Genomic DNA, 13,289 nt, shown 5'->3' on the forward strand with positions numbered 1-13,289 from the left:
GCATGTTCAGCAGCTTTGGTCACACGTGCGATGTGTGATATGAATTCCGCTAAGTGTCCGTTTTGGTTATTCAAGCATGCAATTGTAAATCTGGTTAACTACTGTGAAGCAATAGTCAGTAAATCCTCCCCGCACTTTTTGTAAACTTTCACCATGTCTTCAAATGTAACGAAAGATTTTCGTTGAAGTGCATGGTTTCGTGCCCCCTAAATGTATACCGCCGTGGCCGGGAATCCAACCCACAACCTTTATCTGCACCACTGAGCATCACAGCAAATGGGCCTCTGTGGCGAGTTTGTATAAGATGTTTGGGATTTCTGGAATGATACGATTCTTGCGGTACCTAAAGAGGGTGGCAACTTTCTCCGTCACGTCGCTCAATATGAAACAGCCGTATGTATAGTTGAACTCCAGTTTGTTGTTTTGAAGAGATATATTTGAGCTAGAGGAGGGCGTGAAAGCCGCATCAATGTTTTTTTTTTTTACGCAGTGCCTGCCAGGAGGAGGTAGCGGCCAGCCTTACTGCGCTGGATGTCCACTGCATGGGGCTGGGGGTTCCAGGGACACTTGGAATCTACTGATGTTCATATTTTCTATTATATCGAAATGTTTGTCTTAGGCGATTGATTGTGAAATTGTTAAAATGTAATTAAATGTTTTGTACGTGTCTTTGGGCTTTTCAGCAAGTTCCTGGTAGCTTTTTTGCTACAATGAAAGCATGGACCCTTATTGTGTGTTTGCATGCTCTGTGTGGTATCACCCGTCACTGCAAGTTAATGCTTGGTCAGGCATGTTATTACCCTGCTGTCAAATTTTTTGAGAACTGTTGACAAATGTGCAGAGTAGGAAGAAGGGTACGAAAATCACTTCACAAATAAATGAGCTATATGAGAAGTGCATTGCTGGCCTTGAAAAGGCGACAAAGGGGTTATTGTAAAGGTATAATATTGTGTGAATTGTGACAACACTCTCAACACAGCAGCTCTCGCTCGATGCTCGCCATATAGAATATACGAGTGGCGACAACAGATACCCTTGGTGCCGACCTTTCATCACTACGATGGGGCCGATCCAGGACCCGAAGTGCGCAAAGACCATGTTTTTCTCACAGAAACGTAGAATGTCGGCCAGCAGAAGCTCCGGAGGCCCCAGGTTAGAGTCCGACACAGCGAGGTAAAAACATGGGTAAAAGCAAGGCATGGGGTACGCTGTCGTGTACGCTTGCTTGACATCGAGTATAACCGTATGGGCGAACTAAATGCCTTCGAGCCGACGGTCTGGACGAAATTCGTTCATGTGTGCGAACTCCGCCTCACGTGATGGCTGCCGCCTCGCTTGAACTCATGCGCTTTAAAAACGTTTTAAATAAATATAAGAACAAGACCTAACAGTTGTATTATTACAGGTGAGTATTTAAGCTGTAACTGAATATTCGAAAAGTTTGTCGATTGTACGCGCCCTTTTGTTTAAATATGTTGTGACGTGGTTATGACGTATGTCACGAGCGGTCTAGCCCCCCTACCTCGCTGTTGACACGTGCATGTCACCAGCGCGGCCTATCAAGAATCGGGCTCTCTTTCCTTACCATTGGGAAAGTGACCATTTTCTGAAGGTTTGAATGCATTTTTTTTCTGTAAAAACTATTGTATTCAATATTTATCGCAATAGGTGGTGCCCAACCTACGGCAGACATTGCGTCACGACGCAGCTTTGTCACGTGAATTTGAACTTCCGGGTCGTTCCTGTGGTTTTGTTTGTGTAGGAATTCCTTGCAGACATGCAGTTTCGGTCTTTCTCTCCTTAATACTGGTGCTCACATTCCGTATAGGGAACGGCAAAAACAGTGCGCCGTTGCGATCTGCTGGCAGACTGCCTTCGATGGTCAACCCTAGGCTATATGTTTCGAGCATTTTGTTGGCGGCAGAGTTTGAGAGCGTTGTGGAATTTGAAGAATTTGGTTAAGTATGTTGTTTATCTCCTTGAGGAGCACCAATTTCTCGCTCAGAAGACTTGGCTATGTGCCACAACCGTTGTCGCATGACGGCGGCAGCACCGCGCGGGCTATGTTTGCAAATATATGCTGTTTGGCCTCCGTCAGTACAGCGTGACAACTTAAGATGTTAAAGGACAGGACGATTATTCCTCAAATATTTGCTCTGAATGCGAGTAGCTCGAATCCATTGCTAGCACTTAAAGCGTATGGTGCACGGTCTCTGCAGTCAGCTGTCGAAACGGCGACACTGCGGCCTGTTGAGAACGGGGCCTCTCGCCCACCGCTGGAACCAGTGTTAAAGATGGGGCTTCTATCCCACCGCTGGAACCAGAGTTGAAGACGGAGGGGTCCTGGAGATGACTAACTCGTTTAGCCCCGCAGGTACCGGCTCCGAATGACGATGTCGGACTGCGTTATCGAGGAAACTGTACAAGAGGGTTTATTCTACATATTTACAGATGAGAATCGAATCGAATGCAATGCTCCGATCACACAACAACATCCCGTTAAATACGGCTCGCGTTCCCCAGATCCCTGACTGGGGAACTTAGTTCGAATATCGTTGTCCAATCGGATGGGCCATTGATGACGCTGGCGGTACCACCCACGGCACGGGGCGGTGCTGAAGCTCTCTCGCTCTCTCACAGCTCGGGGGATGAGAAGGGGAAGACAGTCATCAAACACAGATGCGTCACCTTGACCACTGCCGCAAGTTTTCTGTGCGTTGCCTCCGTGGGAAAGCAGAATCCCGCAGTCTCCTCGCAGGTGGTTGAACCTTCTCGAACTCCCCCGCCGGATGGCCGAAGCACGAGACCCCTTCGACACAGCGTCTTTCAATTAGCAGCCTCGCTCAGCGTGACCTTGCGTAGCATCATCCCGTTCGGTGACCCGAAGGCCGACTCGGCCAACGTATACCGCTGCTTCCGCCGTGCTTCATGTGCATCTCTGCTTCCAGCGTTGCTGCTGCTGTCGCAAGTTCTCGCCGCATCTTTGCCCAACGACGACGCTCGTTTGACAGAAATTTCTCCCAGGCCCGTGGGAGACAGCGTCCTTCGATCGGTTCGGAGGTTCGGTGATTTGGAGTGCAACAGCCCCGGCCGTCGTCGTCTATGCTTCTGCCGCCGGCGCCAGGCCAGGCCTTGGGGGAATCCCCCAAGGTGGAGTAGATTTGATCAATTCGCTCTCGCCCTACCATAAGCTTGCCGTCCCGGTTAGCTCAATTGGTAGAGCGACTGCTCCGGTGTGGCGGTGGTTCCGGGTTCGAACCCCGGACCAGGACGAATTTTTCTTTAACTACGAAGTTTCTGAGAAAGCTGTATAGCTTTCCTTTGTAGCCGTATGGCTGCGCTTGGGTGGATGCCAATGAGTAATTACTCCCTTATTAGAGAGAGAGAGAGAAAAACTTTATCATGGCAAGTGTGTTGAGACCCCCCTTGGGTCCCTGGACCACCGCACGGTCCCACTCTACGTCGTAACGTTCATGCGGTGTTTGTCCATGACGTCGGCACCCCGAAGCACCGCAGCAAGCTGCGATGGCGGGTCCGGAGACGAGAGCACGACCTCCCAGTCCTCCCAACTTGATAACGCGGGCTGTCCCTGCGGGGGAGGATCAGCAGGGCAGCCGAAAAGGATGTGGGAGAGTGTGGCGTGAGGGTCGCCGCACAGGGTGCATGCAGGGGAGGTGCCACAGTAGAGAGATAGGAGCTGAGGGGATGAGAGAGAGCGGGTCTGGAGGCGTCTCCAGAGGATCTGTTGGGAATGGGTAAGGGAGGGGTGTGGAGGAGGGTAAGTCCGACGGTCCAAGCGGGGCATTTGCGTGAGCTCTGCAAAGGTGTGCGCCCGCTCTCTCGAGAAACCTGGACCGAGGCCGTCCTGAGCCCGGCAAATCAAACCTCGGGCCAATTTATCGGCAGCCTCGTTTCCTGGATTCCCAGAGTGAGCCGGCACCCACTGGAGCTCTACCCTGCGTGGTAAGTTTTTGGAGGGGGTGTTCAACAACTTCCAAGCAGGGGCGTGAATCCTGCCTCTCGCGAAGTTGAACAGAGCCGTTTTGGAGTCGCTAAAGATGTAGTTTGCATTGGAATGTACAAGGGCTAGGGCGATGGCGGTTTCCTCTGCCTCCTCAGACGTACAGCCCGAGGGAAGGCGGTGTGTGAGGGGCTGTGCTAGGACTGGATTGTAACCAACTGCTACAGCTTCATGAGTTGTGCACGCGGCGTCTACCCAAATGGCGTCCTGGGCTTGTCCGTAATACTTGTGTAGGGCCTTAGCGCGAGCCATGCGGCGAGGGATGTGGTACTGGGGATGAATGTTCCGGGGAAGGGGTTTCACAACGAGGGGGGTATGAATGTGTCGAGGAATGGCTATAAGGGATGTCTGATTAGCGGGAATGTTGATGCGAAGGGAAGCGAGGATATGCCTGCCAGTTGCGCTCGCGGCAAGTCTTAGATACTGTGTCTGAAGGTGCGCGTCTACTAGTTCCTGAATGGTGTTATGCATGCCTAATTCAAGGAGCTTGGCTGTGCTAGTGCTGCGGGGTAGGTTTAAGGCTGCCTTGGTTGCTAGACGAATCATGGCGTTCACTCGCTCTGTTTCTATGCGGTTCAGCTTAAGATATGGGGTGGCGTATAAAATGCGGCTAAGTGTAAAAGCATGCACTACTTTCATGCTATCCGCTTCGTCTAAACCTTTGTGCAGGGAGGATACGCGGCGTAGAAGTTGCAACACGGATTGCGTGGAGGCCTTGAGTGTTTTAAGGGTATGATCATTGCGTCCGGAATCCTGCAAGTAAAGGCCAAGGATACGGAGGGTGGGGGTGACGGGGATAGGGGTTCCTTGTAAAGTGATTTGAATGGGCGAATTAGCTGCAGATTTCGGTCTTATGAGGAGAAGCGCGGATTTAGAGGGGGAGCATTCGAGCCCAATAGATGACGCATGAGCGGAGATGGTGTCAGCTGCTAATTGAAGAGTTTCCTCAATTTCTCCATCAGATCCGTGAGTGGTCCATGCCGTAATATCATCAGCGTACAAGGTATGCCTTAGGTGTGGGATGAAAGCGAGTTTATGAGCTAGGGGGATGAGAGCAATATTAAATAGAAGGGGGGAGAGGACCGCTCCTTGGGGTGTTCCAAGCTCGCCGAGTGTATAAGGTGGTGTGCTCAGCTCAGCTATGTGCAGGGAGGCAGTGCGGCCCGAGAGAAAGGCGCGAACGTAGTTGTAGGTATTTGAGCCTACCTGTAGTGCCTGTAGTTCTCGCAAAATGGCATCGTGTCGAATCCTGTCAAATGCCTTTGTGAGGTCAACCGCCAGAATAGCTTTAGTGAGGTGGGGGATCGTGTCATCAAGCACGTCATGTGTAATTTGTAGTAGGGCATCCTGTGCTGATAGATGCGCACGAAAGCCCACCATGCTGTGCGGAAAAAGGTGGTTGTCTTCCATGTACGTGGTTAGTCGGGCAAGAATTATGTGTTCGAATGCCTTGCCGAGACAAGATGTCAGAGAAATTGGTCGGATATTCTCTATGTTGATGGGTTTGTGGGGTTTAGGAATAAATATGATTTTTCCATGCTTCCAGGTGGCAGGGAGTGTACCTGACTTCCAGCACTCGTTAAAGTGGGTGACTAGATGAGATATGGAGGCATCGTCAAGGTTTCGGATGGCAGCATTGGTAATTTGATCTTCCCCGGGTGCAGTATTGCGTAATTTCAAAAGGGCTGCCCGAAATTCCGCCTCTGTAATAGGGGCGTCAAGCTGGGGTTGAGGTGGACCCGTGTACTCGGGGTGCTTGCAAGGGTCACCTGGGGTGGTATATGTTGATTTCACCTGTGCGAGGAAGGCGTTCGTGTCCTGCCTGTGGTTATGAGTAAGGCGGCGAATGCTAAGGCGTGTCTGGGTTTTAGATTTCGTGGGGTCTAGCATGTGGCGTAAGAGGTGCCAGGCACGGGTTGTGGAGAGATTGCCGCGGAGATTGTCACAAATCTGATTCCAGTTAGCTTTGCAAAGAGTGGTACTGTGGTGTTCTATTTGGGTCTGAAGCTGTGCCAGTTTGAGTTTTAGTTTCCTATTGTGTTTTTGAGTTTTCCATCTGTGTGTTATGCGTTCTTGAGCTTGAAGGAGGTGCGCGAGCTTACTGTCAATTACGGGGGTGTCTGGGGTAGTGTCTAGCGTTTGGGTATGTTGGCGAATGTCCTCCTGTAACTGGGTAGTCCAGGTGTCTAGGTCGAAGGGTACCTGTGTTGACTGTACATGTTCCTGGCGAAATTTTCGTAGCTGGTCCCAATTAGTTTGTCTAACGGTAAATTTGCGCTGAGGGCGGCGATAGCTTAGTGTTATGCGAATTAGGTGGTGGTCGCTGCCTAGTGTGGTTTGGGTTCTTTCCCACTGCAGGTGGGCCATATTTCTTCCAAGCGTGAGATCTGGGCTGGTATCTGTAGTAACACTGTTACCAACCCGCGTAGGCAGGCTGAAATCATTAAAGATGGACAAGTGAAGCACCATCATTTCATTGCAGAGAACTGTGCCTCTGTGGTTTGTGCGCCGATAGCCCCAGTCCACGTGTGCGCAGTTGAAGTCACCGGCAATGAGTAGGGGATTTGATCCAGCCAATTGCGTCACGGATTTGAGGAGTGGAGGGAGTAGATTAACTGGCTGTCGTGGTAGAAGATAGCAGTTAAGAACGAACAAGGGAGATTGAGCAGGGGTTGGAGGTAAAATTTCGATGAAGGTGTGAGCGATAGGTGTGGTAATTGTGTGTTCCATGTAATGCAAAGAGTTGCAGACGTATGTGACCACCCGAGGAAGATTAGAAATCTACTCCACCTTGGGGGATTCCCCTAAACATTTGACCAACACTCTTCCCACTTCGAGTTACTGATCAATTCGCTCTCGCCCTACCATAAGCTTGCCGTCCCGGTTAGCTCAATTGGTAGAGCGACTGCTCCGGTGTGGCGGTGGTTCCGGGTTCGAACCCCGGACCAGGACGAATTTTTCTTTAACTACGAAGTTTCTGAGAAAGCTGTATAGCTTTCCTTTGTAGCCGTATGGCTGCGCTTGGGTGGATGCCAATGAGTAATTACTCCCTTATTAGAAATCTACTCCACCTTGGGGGATTCCCCTAAACATTTGACCAACACTCTTCCCACTTCGAGTTACTGATCAATTCGCTCTCGCCCTACCATAAGCTTGCCGTCCCGGTTAGCTCAATTGGTAGAGCGACTGCTCCGGTGTGGCGGTGGTTCCGGGTTCGAACCCCGGACCAGGACGAATTTTTCTTTAACTACGAAGTTTCTGAGAAAGCTGTATAGCTTTCCTTTGTAGCCGTATGGCTGCGCTTGGGTGGATGCCAATGAGTAATTACTCCCTTATTAGAAATCTACTCCACCTTGGGGGATTCCCCTAAACATTTGACCAACACTCTTCCCACTTCGAGTTACTGATCAATTCGCTCTCGCCCTACCATAAGCTTGCCGTCCCGGTTAGCTCAATTGGTAGAGCGACTGCTCCGGTGTGGCGGTGGTTCCGGGTTCGAACCCCGGACCAGGACGAATTTTTCTTTAACTACGAAGTTTCTGAGAAAGCTGTATAGCTTTCCTTTGTAGCCGTATGGCTGCGCTTGGGTGGATGCCAATGAGTAATTACTCCCTTATTAGAAATCTACTCCACCTTGGGGGATTCCCCTAAACATTTGACCAACACTCTTCCCACTTCGAGTTACTGATCAATTCGCTCTCGCCCTACCATAAGCTTGCCGTCCCGGTTAGCTCAATTGGTAGAGCGACTGCTCCGGTGTGGCGGTGGTTCCGGGTTCGAACCCCGGACCAGGACGAATTTTTCTTTAACTACGAAGTTTCTGAGAAAGCTGTATAGCTTTCCTTTGTAGCCGTATGGCTGCGCTTGGGTGGATGCCAATGAGTAATTACTCCCTTATTATGTTTGCAAATATATGCTGTTTGGCCTCCGTCAGTACAGCGTGACAACTTAAGATGTTAAAGGACAGGACGATTATTCCTCAGATATTTGCACTGAATGTGAGTAGCTCGAATCCATGGCTAGCACTTAAAGCGTATGGTGCACGGTCTCTGCAGTCAGCTGTCGAAATGGCGACACTGCGGCCACATACGGCGGCGTCTCGTTCGCTGGCACTGCTCTGGTCGCAATGTTAAGGTATGTTTACGACCACTTATAAGAGTTATAAATTGTTCTGCGAGGCCATTTTCGATAATTTCATGCTCAAACTGAAACATGTCTTCACCAGAACACTAGTCGACATCAGCACACAGCAAGTGTAGAAAACTATAATTAAGCAACCTGTTACACATAAGTTCCCTGCTTGTGTGGACCCGCATGTTGCAGTAATGTTTCTTCGTTTCCTGTGTGCGGAGAGGGAGGCTGATCACATTAAAAAGTGATAAGAATTACTTACGGCCTTTCTTTTCATACGCTGACTCAGTAAGTTGGGAAAAGCTTCACTTCAGGATAACAGAATTAAAAAAAAATAGCAGCCAGCATAGTCTGGCTGTTTTTCACCTTTAATTGTACAGAACTTAGGCAAATTGACATCTGAGAGGTATGTTATAATACTGAACTGTCACTGTTCAGCAAAGCGTCATTCACACGCTGTTTATGTGCTGAGCATATGCATGTGAAGTGTCTATAGTCGGATACAACTTAAGAAGGCAGCGGCTTTTCCCCGTCAAAGGATCCCCCTCCAGCCAATGGCGTCGGCAGATTCTTCATGACCCTGCTAGGGTGACAATGCAGGGAGCGGTGCCACAATGCAGAGAGGGGTCCATCCCCGACTATAGAGGGGGAGGACTATCCCCTTTCATTTGCCACTCCCTGCCTTGTCACGCTAGCAGGACAATGAGAATCGGCCGACGCCATTGGCTGGAGGGGGGTCCTTTGACGGGGAAAAGCCGCTGCCTTCTTAAGTTGTATCCGACTATACGTCTATAGCTTGCATATACGATGCATTGCATGCTTGCACGTAGTAATATTGCACATAAAAATGGACTAACTGAGAGGGACATTGGTGATTTCAAGGAGTGCAAAATGCAGAAAGGCAGAGGCTGGTCTAGTGGTCGGGTTCATAACGATCAAGAGTAATAATCATGCTATTTACTAGTTTTTTATTAAAAAGCCAATGAACACATTGTGTTCCTTGTTCAACATTGCAACAACATTAATTTTACACCCTGAAGCTAGTGAACGTTCGAGATTACACAAAACAAAGCATTTATTTTTGTACATTTTTTTCATCTACATAATGCAGCAACCAGCATCGGGAAATCCAGTACAGAAATTCTTAACATTCAGAGCTGCAAGATATATGTAAATGGCATGTAATGTCCCGCACCACCATGCAGGATGTGAAATGCATTGCAGTACAGTTGCAGTGCATAACTATGCATAGTTAATTTTGTTTGTGAGCAAAAGTATGCATCCACCAAAGCCGCAGTAAGTGGACGCCTCTCACTGCTAGAATAGCTGCCATGTAACTTGCCCATCCAGGCTCTTGACACAAATAAGTCGAGGTTTTCAGCCACAAAGTCTCAGTGCATGCTTGTCGGGGCATATAATTCGTACATGCAGAAAGACTACAGTAGTGCTGAAAATTCAACACATTTGTAATGCGGTTGCATTTTTGCATTACAGCTCAACTAAAATTAAATCACTTGACAGAGTTGCTAAGCAAGCCAGCTTCTGCAGTAATTATTCCATAAAGCATAGCAAATATCCAACGAAACCAATTAAGCTGGCAAGTACAAGAACCGACAATAAAACAGATTGTGCCCAAGGTTGTAAAACATTGATAAGTCCACAGACTTTAGAGAGGAGGAGCGACACGTGGGCAATGAGGGACACCGTGGTAGAGGCTTCCATATTAACTGAGACCACCGGGAGTTCTTTAACGTGCGCTGACATCGCGCAGCACACGGCCGCCTTTCGCCTCCATCGAAACGCGGCCGCCGCGTCCCGGATCGGGTCCTCCGACTTGGTAGCCGAGCACCCTAACCGCTAGGCCACCGCGGCGTGTATAGAAAAAGCACCGAAAGTCCTCCGAGGATTTGCACGGTTCAAGCTCTTTGCCGTCGTAGCCACCCTGCTACAATGTGCGCACCAGTGCGCTCGTACGCTGCGGTTGCTGGTATTCCATATATTCAGCGCCTGGAAGCGCGAAACCTCTAGAAAACATGTACTCTACCTATTAGAGAACTATGTAGCAGCCGTACGATAACCGTAACAAGCGGCGGACTTTTTAGCGATCGAACGAATCAAGCGTCCTAAACTTCAGCGCGAACAGAAGACGCATGCCGAAACGTTCGCTCTTACAACGCTTTTCCGCCTTTAATTCCAATATGGAACGTCGAGTGTGGGCATAATAATGCATGTAGAGCATGCTGACCTTTTTTTACGACTTCATTCGCGCGTATACTAACATATCAAGAGCGAATTTAAGCTTGGCAATTCCGCATTTCAAGCAGAGTGCCGTACACGCGCATCTTGCCGAACAATCTGGAAGTCGGAGTACCCAGCATGCCTTGCGGCTCGTTCAGATTAATGGACACCGCCTATAGACCAGATTTTTGAGCCTCTCCTGGGCGCGGCCATTTTGCACCGACTGGCGCGCCGCGGTGCGGGCGTTTCTTTGGGGACTGCGGGGCTGCGGCAGTTCCGCGGCCGCGCCTGCATATAGCCGCGCTTCGGGCGCTAAAAAAACATTGTCGAGCATACTTCCGCTGCGTGGCTGTGTTGCAGGAAGTATTTACGTTATCAAAGCGATAACATTGACGCGTTTTAATGACATTTAGTTTGACATTCAGGTTAATTGTGCCGGCGCTTAGAACGCGCTCGTGCTTATATCGAATTCCGTCTCGGTGCTCCACCGCAAAGAAACTTTTTATTCAATATCAAGAATTAGGTGTGCGGCTAGTATGCAGTTCCAATTCCCATGCACTGTTATTCCTTCCTGCCGGCCATAAAGCCCCCCCCCCCCCCCCTTCCACAAACGGCTTTCTTGTCGCCGCGCCAGTTTATCAACAAATTACCGCTGTGAGCTCAACTGAGTCGCAGCGCCAACAGAAAACAAATTTTGTCATGGTTTATGCAACCTGGTGCATAAAAACGTACTTTCGCTTAATTTATAAAAGCTTGAATAGATATGAGCAGCTAATCCAGCTTTCACTAATTCTGAGGTCCGAAGTCGCGTTATGTTATTCAGGAGCTCTCGCCGCGTGTGAGAGCGTCGCGTAGGGCGTTTGGCTAAGTGTGGAAAATGTAATGAAATCGCGCATATTTTCCTATGAATAATGTATATACCGCACCGCTGCGGTGGCTCAGTGGTTACGGCTCTCTGCTCTGGCCCAAAAGACGCGGGTTCGATCCCGGCCGCGGCGGCCGAATTTCGAAGGAGGCGAAATTCTAGAGGCCCGTGTACTGTGCGATGTCAGTGCACGTTAAAGAACCCCAGGTGGTCGAAATTTCCGGAGGCCTTCACTACGGCGTCCCTCATAGCCTGAGTCGCTTTGGAACGTAAAACCTTAATAAACCAAACCAAGCTAAGGTAGATACCAACAGCAGAAAGATACTATAGATAAACCTTTACCCCCCAGATACCTCTGACATATGCGTGCGGAAAAAGCAGCTGAAATCGGTAGCGGTCGTGCTTACAATCCTGTGCATGAAATGTTCTGAATGGGAACAAGAGCAAGCTCAGCGCAAGGATGCTGAACACGTACTGGTGATCGAAAACACGCGCTCCGTCGGGACAACCTTCAGTCTGCAGCTCGCCTATCCAGTTACTACTCCATTGAGTCAAGTCAATAGATCTACATTCTAATGCATAATATTATCATAGATGATATCGCACGTAAAAGGCGACAACAAACGACACGACAGCGCAGAAATCTGCTTCGAAGTGCCGGTTTCCAGTCCGTACACTACCTGGTCGACTACTCTCGGATGTCACGTTAACGAGTAACTGCGCACAAGATAACCGCAGCACTGTCTGGAAGAGGGCAAATGTGAGTAGTGACGCACAGCACACACCCTCATACGTTAGCTGATGGAGCACAAAACGGCAGAAGCGAACACGTAAACATGCGTTCTATGCGCGGCGCCGGCGCGACCCGCAGTCCCTCGGGCCGCGCGCGCCGACAGATGGCGACTGGCGTCGAGAGTAGGCGCGCGTCCGCAGCCTGCGTGCGAGGGTAAAAAAATCTGGTCTATAGGAGGTATTCACTGAGGCCGCGCTACCAGACGGCGCGAGCGTCGTCGCGGCAGGCGCGCCATGTTTGCGGTCGTTTCAGGCCAGCTCGCGCAGTGTCACGGTGCGCCGTGAGGTACCCGGCCTGAACTGTTAGTGATCCGTAACATATTTGTACGTTCTTGAATACGTCAGCGACCACTTTTCTTTGTGGAGCGCGTATTGTGCATGAAGTTTGCAGCAGAATTCTTCTGCGCCGTGATATAACCGAGCTGCCTCAACTCGGCAGCAAAACTGGCTGGCTGCGCTGCACGCAAGAACGTACACGACTTGCAGCTTTTAATATCAGTTGATAACTGTCAGCTAGCCATGCAGGGCACATCATTGATAAACAGCACGATTAATTACCGAAATTCCAGAATTGCCACCGCAGAAATTGATAATTCAAGCGCCTAGCTGTAGTCCGCGAACTGCTGACGCTTCTCAGACGTACGGTCTTTCAGCAGAAAGGCAAAGCGTCATAGCTGCCTTATTTACCCGACAGAACGGCCAAACAAATACTGCCATGCGTTCGCAGCACGAACGGCAGACACAGTGAGAATGTTTTGCAGCTTTGATTGTAGCTACGTAGCGCTGCTTCGTATAAGACCGTTTTCGCAGCAACGCAGTGTGCAGCCATTCCGCGAGATTCAGTTGTAACACGTCACTTTCAGCAGGTAGAGATGACAAGTTAAGCTACAGCTAAGTGAACAGACCCTTCGAATTACTCACCTCTTCAAAAACGGCACTTCGGCCGTCGGCACCGCGGACGTCGGCACCCACAGCACGGCTCTTGGACTCACCCGCTTGTCAAGTAATTGCACCCTCTCATAGGTTTATATCCTTTAATTCCTCGGCCTGCCAGCAAACTTAAGCCGTGCACAAGGTGGGCCTCGATACCGGTGAATTCAACTCGCGGCAGCAGTCTTGTATACGTCGCACACCATGCCGGTGCCTCCGCATTCCTACGGGGGGTCGACCTTTTCACAAAGTAGAACCTTCTGAGCGTGCCCGCTCTTTTCTGCTTCGCACAGTTCACGGAATATTCCCTCA

This window comes from Amblyomma mixtum, chromosome 3, assembly GCF_055824585.1.
Source record: "Amblyomma mixtum isolate Tamu chromosome 3, ASM5582458v1, whole genome shotgun sequence".
NCBI classification, from domain to species: domain Eukaryota; kingdom Metazoa; phylum Arthropoda; class Arachnida; order Ixodida; family Ixodidae; genus Amblyomma; species Amblyomma mixtum.